Here is an 8,966-nt window from a genome sequence, read left to right as displayed (position 1 = left end):
GTGATAAAAATACACAACACCAATTTCAAATATGTATTCTGAATTCTACTCTGTGCTTAATTTGAAAGCTTTCCTGGGAGAAAAAAACACACAAAAAAACCCAGCATGCTTATTCCTATGGGCTTATTGCCACCAGAGTAATTATCTAAGAACATGCCATGATAATAAACTGCATTACTCAATAACATTAGTAAACATTAAAATAGGCAAAGAATACTGTACTGCATTATGGTTTATTCTATTTAAGTATCACAATTATAACAGCCTTTTCTTCTTGCATTTCTCTAAGGAGGCATTGCTAGGATTTGATAATCTGCTGCCAACGCAAGCTGATATTACAGTCATATGACCTAATTAAACATCAGGATTCATATTTAAAATACATAATTACCAGAGTGTCATTTAAAAAATGTAATTACTAGTTTCTACTTTAATAGGAAAAAATAATGTTCATGTCAACAGACTATGGAAAGTTTTCTGAAAAACGTTTTTCTTCTCTGGTTATAAAGAAACAATGAAAAAATCTCTGTATCAAAACCCGCTATTAATATTATTTTCATGGAATAAATTCCCTTGTCTGTCATCATGTGGAAATTTCTCCTTCTATAGGTATATTATGTGTCATTTCTTATTGTCACTTGTAATCTATTCATCTTTATTCACAGGAGCATATTTTCATTTTTGGATTTGAGATATCCATGCACAACACTAGTGTGAAAGGGAAGTAAGCAACAAACTTCCATTATTTTAAAACAAAATAGACTCAAAGAGTTGGGGCTTTGGGAGGAATTTTTCACTTTTGAATTGCACAAAATCATTCATAATTACCTCTTAGTGATTTCCATATCACAAATCCCTTCTGATTAGCCCTCTTAAAAAAAGAAAAGCAAAGAAAAAGACAAACCTGCTTCAGAATTGTTTGGCCCTGTTGGAAGCCCTGGCTAAGAGAACGACAGATTATGTAATTAAATCAAATCATGTATTTTCCATAGAAACAAGGCATGATACTGGAACTGATGCAAGCTATACGCTCATTTCTGTATTTAGATTGCTCAACATCAACAGGGCAGCAGCCCGCTGACCGACCAGCCAAGGATTAAGGCATCAGATGGAGCTTTTCAGCTTTAAAAATATGGAAAGAGAAAAAAGAAGGGACTATCAATACGGCTTGTGAAATGCAACCCTTCTAAAGAACCATTCTTCATTCCTTGAGTGGAAGAATGTCCCCACGAATAGTATTTTCTCATTTAGAGGACTGATTTGCTTAGAGTGCATTATAGAGAAGTCTGGGTAAACAGTTAAGTTTAGGATCCAAAATGGAGATCCAAGCAAGAAAGAAAAATGTAAGTTCACGGAGGAACACGTGCCAAGTACCTCCAGAAGTTTGTAAGTGAAAACACAGATGGAATATTTAAGAAAAAATGTCCCTTTGTTTTTCAAGTGCAAAGTGTAAACTAGAGATTAAAGGGATAAACCGGATGTTACTGCCACTGCATCTAACACACACTAGCAGTAGCAGGAAAACAATTGTTAAAATTTCTCAGCATTTGATTATCTTTATTTGTGTATTAAGGGACACCGTGTCCTATCAGCCTTCACTTAGAGATTCTCTTAATTCACCTCTACTTTTTCACCACCAAACCACAATTATCGTCTTAAGTATGCAGCTGTGCTGTATTTTGAAATCCTTAGCATGGCTCTCTAAATTGAAAGTGTACTATTTACATTTTACATACATGATCCTAAAGAAAAGTCAGTGTCATAAAAGTCCCTCAAAAGCAAGGGATCCAAAATAATCTGTCAACAGTTGTATAAAATCAAGAATCCGTTGTCATCTGAATCAGTGAACATCAATGTTAGAATGATTGTTTTAAACCAACAGCAGTGGATTATATATTACAGACTTGGTGATTGAATGTAGATATTTAAATTTTATAATGACTTGTCTAAGTATTGAACATTATATTTAACATAAAGAACAAACATAACAGCATGAGCAGTGGTAACATTCAAAATTCTAAAGAAAAAATTTGACACGGAACTCTGTAATCCTGATCAATTTAACTACAATTACTCACTCTTTTTCTAGGACACCTGTAGATTTCATACACATGTACAGAGGGAGGTAGCAATTTCCTTAGAGGCCTGTACACAAATCAATGTATAGATTCATCTTTTGAATTTGTAAAACAATGATGTTTGTTATGAATTCTGTATACATACATTTTATTCATGTTTGAAAATACTTAAAGATATGACAATTCTAACTACATATAGATTTTAAACTCAAACCTACTAAAATTTGAAGTAAAGCTTGTTCCAAATATTTATTTTATTTTATACTATAATTAGATAGACTATAATTTTACTGGCACACTACAACAACAAAGGTGAAAACTTCCGGATATGTGAGTTTTATTAAAATGCCAAGTGATGAAAATATAATTTGACATAACATGATGTCATTTTTTAGAAGAATAAGAGGAAGAAATATTTTTTCTAAATAGCAGTTAAAAATGGAAATATTAAGGTATTCTGGAATTGGTTTTATAAAGAAAATAAATCAAACCAAAGCCCACACTTACCACCTCAGTCTTAAATGAGGTTCAAGCTGCTCTGCCGGGTCCACTGTGTGTAGTGCTCTGCCACCTGGTGGCTGCTTGTGAAAAAGCCAGACCGTGTGTTGGGGAATTCTCTTTCTTTACCCTGTATAGAACTAATGACTTAATCTTCAATTTGACTACATGCCTGTTGCTGTGGGGAACATTGGCTAGTTCATGTGACTTACTAATTTTCTTTTGCCTCATTTTAAACTATTCGTACAAATTAGCTGCAACATTAACAGGCAGTTTGAATAAGTTATTGGCAATTGTTAAGTAAAATGAAATGAGCCAGAATTTCTTGATCTCTACATAGTGCTTTTCTCCAAGGGTTTAAGAACAGTTTATTTAAGTCTCACCATATCCTGAAAAATAGGTAGTATCGAGTCCTGAAAAGCTGAGGAACAAAAAAATTTATTAAATTAATTATAATGAGACAGCATTTCTGTGTAATTATATGAACATTCCTGCTGATACATCACAGAGAAATGAAATCTTAGATGTCATTTATGTCAACATAACTTATGGGTCATGTAAACTACAAGATCCAACTTTTGAATAATTATCACGTACTGACTATTATACACTGATGAATCATTTCATAATTATTAAAAAAAACTTGCTGTCATAAACACGCTTAGGGTTCAGAACATAGTTTCTCAATGCAAGGCACGAAAGCTCTTCCACTTTTTCTATGGCTGGGCCGAACCTGGAACATTTTGTGTGAAATAATAAGGAAATGCTCAAAACCTGAAGGGGGCATGAAAAGAGCACAGAAGCCAATTTGAAGTGACCCCCCCCCCCAATGTCCACATCTGGGAGAGTAGAAGCATTAACATAAAGAATGATAGCATGAATTAGAGCCCAATGAATAAAATAAGAGTCCATGCATCCATATTGATCACACACATACACGGGGAAGGGGAAGCTTTCTTTATAGAGTGTCCCCCCCAAAATGTACACACACTTTGAATAATTTTAAAAGCAGTGTTTATTAAATACATTTCATTTTCAAAATTGAGCTATCCACTCTTAAGGTGTGTATGCATTTTTGGGACATCCTATAAAATGTATACATTTCATTTTCAAAATTGAGCTATCCACTGTTAAGGTGTGTATGCATTTTTGGGACATCCTATAGAATGCCAGTTTGTAAATGTAGAAGGAATAATGAAAATAGCAATTTACTATTTTGCCAGCAAAGTCATCACAGTAATAGCTGATTATGACAAAAATTGTGACTAGATGGCAAAACTAGTAGATAAACGTTTGATGAGAAACATGGCTGGCTTCCTGGGTGCATAGCCTGTGCCATGGCACAGGGCCCCATGCTTAGACGTGCGCCCCCCCACCCCCTGACTTAATGCTATATTGTCATTTTGTAATTCTTAAACAATTTTTTAACAAGGGGTCCCACATTTTCACTTTGAACTGGCCTTTGCAAAGTATGTAGCCAGTCCTTCTCAAACATTTATTGTATAATATACCAACGTCATGACATAGTTTAGTTCTCCCCAAAGTTCTAACCAGGAGTTGCTAGCATTGGGGCCCACAGGACCAGGCTTTGAAGGTGGAATGACTGCAGCAGGTAAGCCAGGGAGCCAGTAGGGGGTGCTGCGACTGTGCTGAGCAGGAAAACAAGTCTTGTCCAAAGGGACAGCCGGTACTTGGCTCTGCTAAGTGTTGTCATGTGGGTCTAGTGTAGCCAGATCTTCCAATTTTTAAAGAAAAGCTAGAGATGTACTTAAAAACATGAAATCATCGTATTTTAAAATAATTGGCTCAATTAGGAAAAATACCCTCTGTGTGGGCCAAACAAAACACATCTGCTTGCCCATCCCTTGGCCACTAGTTTATGACCTTGGCTCAGAATTTCAAAAACAAAGGCATGTTTCTTAGTTTCCATCTCCATTTCTCAACAAATCTGACTTTTTTTTCTCTTCTAGAACACAAAACTACAAGTGACCCTTTGCAAAACATGGTTCCACTTATATGTGGATTTTTTTTTCAATAAATAGTGTAAATGTATTTCCTCTTATAATTTTCTTAATAACATTTTCTTTTTTCTAGCATACTTTATTATCTATAATATTAGAAGTGTAATATGCTAATTAGACCGGACAGCCGAATGACCTTCCAGACGTCATTCCGGATGATGCCGTGGTGGCGGGGGCTGAGGCAGAGGCAGTTAGGGGCAATCAGGCAGGCAGGCAATCAGTTAGGAGTAATCAGGCAGGCAGGCATGCAGAGGTGGTTAGGGGCGATCAGGCAGGCAGGCGAGTAGTTAGGGGTGATGAGGCAGGCAGGCAGGTGAGCAGTTAGGGGTGATGAGGCAGGCAGGCAGGTGAGCAGTTAGGGGTGATGAGGCATGAAGCCGCCATGGCGGGGGCCAAGACAGAGGCGGTTAGGGGGGATCAGGCAGGCAGGCGAGCAGTTAGGGGCAATCAGGCAGGCAGGCGAGTGGTTAGGGGTAATCAGGCAGGCAGGTGAGCAGTTAGGGAAGATCAGGCAGGCAGGCAGAGTAGTTAGGGGCAATCAGGCGGGCAGGTGAGCGGTTAGGAGTCAGCGGTCCTGGATTGTGAAAGGGAAGTCCAACTGCTGGTTTAGGCTGATCCCTCAGGGGGCAGTCGGACATCCCCCAAGGGGGTCCCGGATTGCAAGAGGGTGCAGGTCGGTCTGAGGGATCCGCCCCCCCAGTGCAAGAATTTCATGCACTGGGCCTCTAGTCCTATATAATAAAAGCCTAATATGCTAAGTGTTTGGTCGCCTGGTCGGCCGTTCAACCAATCAAAGTGTAATATGCTAATGATATGCTAAGGCCACTCAACCACTTGCTATGATGTGCCCTGACCACCAGGGGGCAGACACTCTGACCGGTAGGTTAGCTTGCTGCTGGGGTCTGGCCGATTGGGACTGAGTGAGATGGGCTGGACATGCCCTGGAGCCCTCCTGCAGTCCCTCCCCAGCTGGCCAACCTCCTACATCCCTCCCCAGCCCTGATCGTGCACCAGTGGGTCCCTTGGCCTGGCCTGCGCCTTCTTGCAATTTGGGACCCCTCGGGGGATGTCAGAGAGCCGTTTTTGGCCTGATGGCAGAACGACCGGTCACTATGACGTGAGGAGTGGGCCTAAGCCTTCAGTTGGACATCCTCTGAGGGCTCTCTGACTGCGAGAGGGCGCAGGCCGGGCTGAGGGACCCCCCCCAAGTGCACAAATTTCGTGCACCGGGCCTCTAGTAAGATATAATATATAATATATGATATATATAACATACAAAATATGTGTTCATCTATTATTTATATTGTTGGTAAGTTTCCAGTCAACTGTAGGCTATTATTATTTAAGTTTTTAAAGAGTCAATAATTATATTCAAATTTTGACTGTGCAGGGGTTGGTGCCCCTAACTCCAGCATTGTTCAAGATTTAACTGTAGTTAATTCATAGATGATATAGAGAAATGGAGAAACAAAGCCTTAGGAATAAAAATGCTTGTCTCCATCCTAGGGGAAGAAAAAAAATTCTTTTATTTTGGGGTAGATCAACAACAATGAAAATAAACCAGAAGGTATTTCTCAATAAGATCTTATATATTAAGTTTTTACTAAATTGCCCACTTGTGGTTATTATTTTTGATAAGGTATGTGGATTGAACATATAAATAAAATATATTTAGGGATGCTAAGGAATGAATGGGATTCAATATCTCCTTGGTTTGATGACCAGCACATGGTCTCCCGTCTCTACTAACCTACGAGGTTACCCTAGGTAAAGGCATTAGGAGGCAGCTCCCCTCTTCCAGATTCTCAGGCATATACTCAGGTTATAGACCTTTGGGATACATAGGTCCCTCAGGGATCAGTTTAAATGAGTGAAGGAAAGTCACTGAATTATGAGCCCTTTAGACATATTTCTAAATAGCAGAATGCATAGTCATTCTACCACAGAACGCCCTTCCCCAACCCCACCCCAACACTTTTCCTATAGTCCCCATGTATGTAGGACTTATTTTTAAATTCTCTTCTTTTTCCATCTACCTGCATTGCAGGTTTTTCCATATTCTATTCATGAAATTAGAAGAAATGTTCCAGACATTCTAAGAATATAAAGACTAAGATTTCTTTCCTGGCCCAATTCCCTTCTGGCAGAATGGCTGTATATGTTAGTATATAGGAATGTGCACTGTACAAGTTCATGGGGTGTCATTCATATTGTCATCGATGGGGAATGTCCCCTCCTGGAGTTGTGCAGAGTTCAACTTACACAGCTGTATAGGCTGCCATTCCTCCTGGCAGCTGCCTTAGACCTAAGGATAAGGACAGCCACTTAACTAATTAATATTTTGGAAGCTTCTGCTTAGCCTTCACAGATACATTGCAACATCTAGTCATGTTACCTTTTTTGTAATTAAAAAATCTTTAATTAAAGATTCTTTCAGTACCTTTAGGATTAAGTCTGTTACCAGTGAATTCTAAGAGTGCTGGTCTAATTTTATCCAAATCACTTAGATGAGTTGTTTAAAAAATAAAGATTTCTCACCTGGTCAGCATGGCTCAGTGGTTGAGCATTCCAGATGATGCCGGATGAACCAGGCGGTCATGTTTTGATTCCTGCTCAGGGCATATGCCTGGGTTGTGGGCTCGATCCCCAGTAGGGGGTGTTCAAGAGGCAGCAGATCAAAGATTCTCTCTCATCATTGATGTTTCTAACTCTCTCTCCTTCTTATTTCCTCTGTGAAATCAATAAAAATATTAAATAAATAAATAAATAAATAAAAATTTCTGGACTCCAGATTGAAGATTCTGGCTTGAGAGATACAGGGTACAACCTGGAAGTAGGTGGTTTAGATTAGAACACAGCCCCCATGCTCTGTCCTACCCTGGGTAATTCTGATGCACAGCCCTGTTTAGGAAACACAAGTCTACCTCCTCCCTACACCACAAGGCTTCACCATTGGCCTTCAAGCAGCTTCACTGATTTCATACCACATGCTGTATTTCAGTTTTCCTGGAATCTTTACACTACTGAATATACATCATGCTGTTAGGTGCATTGATTATGTTACGCATTCCTCTGCCTGCAAGAGGTTTTTTGAATTTATTATTTATTTATTTATTTATTTATTTATTTATTTATTTATTTCTCTGTCAAGTGAACCTGTCTCTTGTTCTTTATGACCTAAACAATATGGTATCTCCTTGATTGGACTTCTAGTACTCCTTCACCTAAAATCCATTATTCCCACAACTAGGTTCCTATAATAGTACTGGAGGCCCGGTGCATGAAATTCGTACCCTGGGGGGAGGGGTTGTCCCTCAGCCCGGCCTGCACCCTGTCCAATCTGGGACCCCTCAGGGGAAGTCTGACTACTGGTTTAGGCCTGATCCTGCAGGGACAAACCCCTCACAATCTGGGACCACTGGCTCCTAACCTAACTGCTCCCCTGCTGGCCTGGTCGCGCCCAACTGCCCTCCCCTGCCAGCCATCTTGTGGTGATCATCTTGTGGCAGAATCTTGTAGTGACCATCTTGTGACAACGTGGGGGTAACCATCTTATGGCGGCCATCTTGTGATGATGTGGGGGGTGGCCATATTGTGGCAGCCATCTTGTGATAACATGGGGGTGGCCATCTTGTGATGACGTGGGGCGGCCATCATTGTGATGATGTGGTGGCGGCCATCTTGTGACGACATCACTTGATGCCACCTAGGCTTTTATTATATACGACTAGAGGCCCGGTGCACGAATTCATGCACCAGTGTTGTCCCTTGGCCTGGCCTGCAGAATCGGGCTGAAACTGGCTCTCCGACATCCCCTGAGGGGTCCCAGATTGGGAAAGGGCACAGGCCAGGCCGAGGGACCCCACCGGTGCATAATTAGGGCTGGGGAGGGATGTGGGAGGTTGGCCAGCCAAGGAGGGACTGCGGAGGGCTCCAGGGCATGTCTGGCCCATCTCACTCGGTCCTGATTGGCTGGACCCCAGCAGCAAGCTAACTTACTGGTCGGAGCGTCTGCCCCTTGGTGGTCAGTGCCTGTCATAGCAACTGGTTGACCAGTCGACTGTCTGCCCCCTGGTTTTAAGTTCAGGTCATAGCAAGCGGTTGAGAGGCCTTAGCATATCACTAGCATATTACACTTTGATTGAACAGTCAACCGGGCCACTGGACACTTAGCATATTAGGCTTTTATTATATAGGACTAGAGGCCCGGTGCACAAAAATCTGTGCACTCGGGGGGGAAGGGAGGGGGCCCTCAGCCCGCCCTGTGCCCTCTCGCAGTCTGGGACCCCTCGGGAGATAACGACCTGCTGGCTTAGGCCTGCTCCCGGGTGGCAGAGGGCAGGCCCAATCCCTAGGTGCAGCCCCTGGT

Source organism: Myotis brandtii, unplaced genomic scaffold, assembly GCF_000412655.1.
Source record: "Myotis brandtii unplaced genomic scaffold, ASM41265v1 scaffold36, whole genome shotgun sequence".
NCBI lineage: Eukaryota > Metazoa > Chordata > Mammalia > Chiroptera > Vespertilionidae > Myotis > Myotis brandtii.
Note: the sequence above shows the minus strand (reverse complement) of the source record.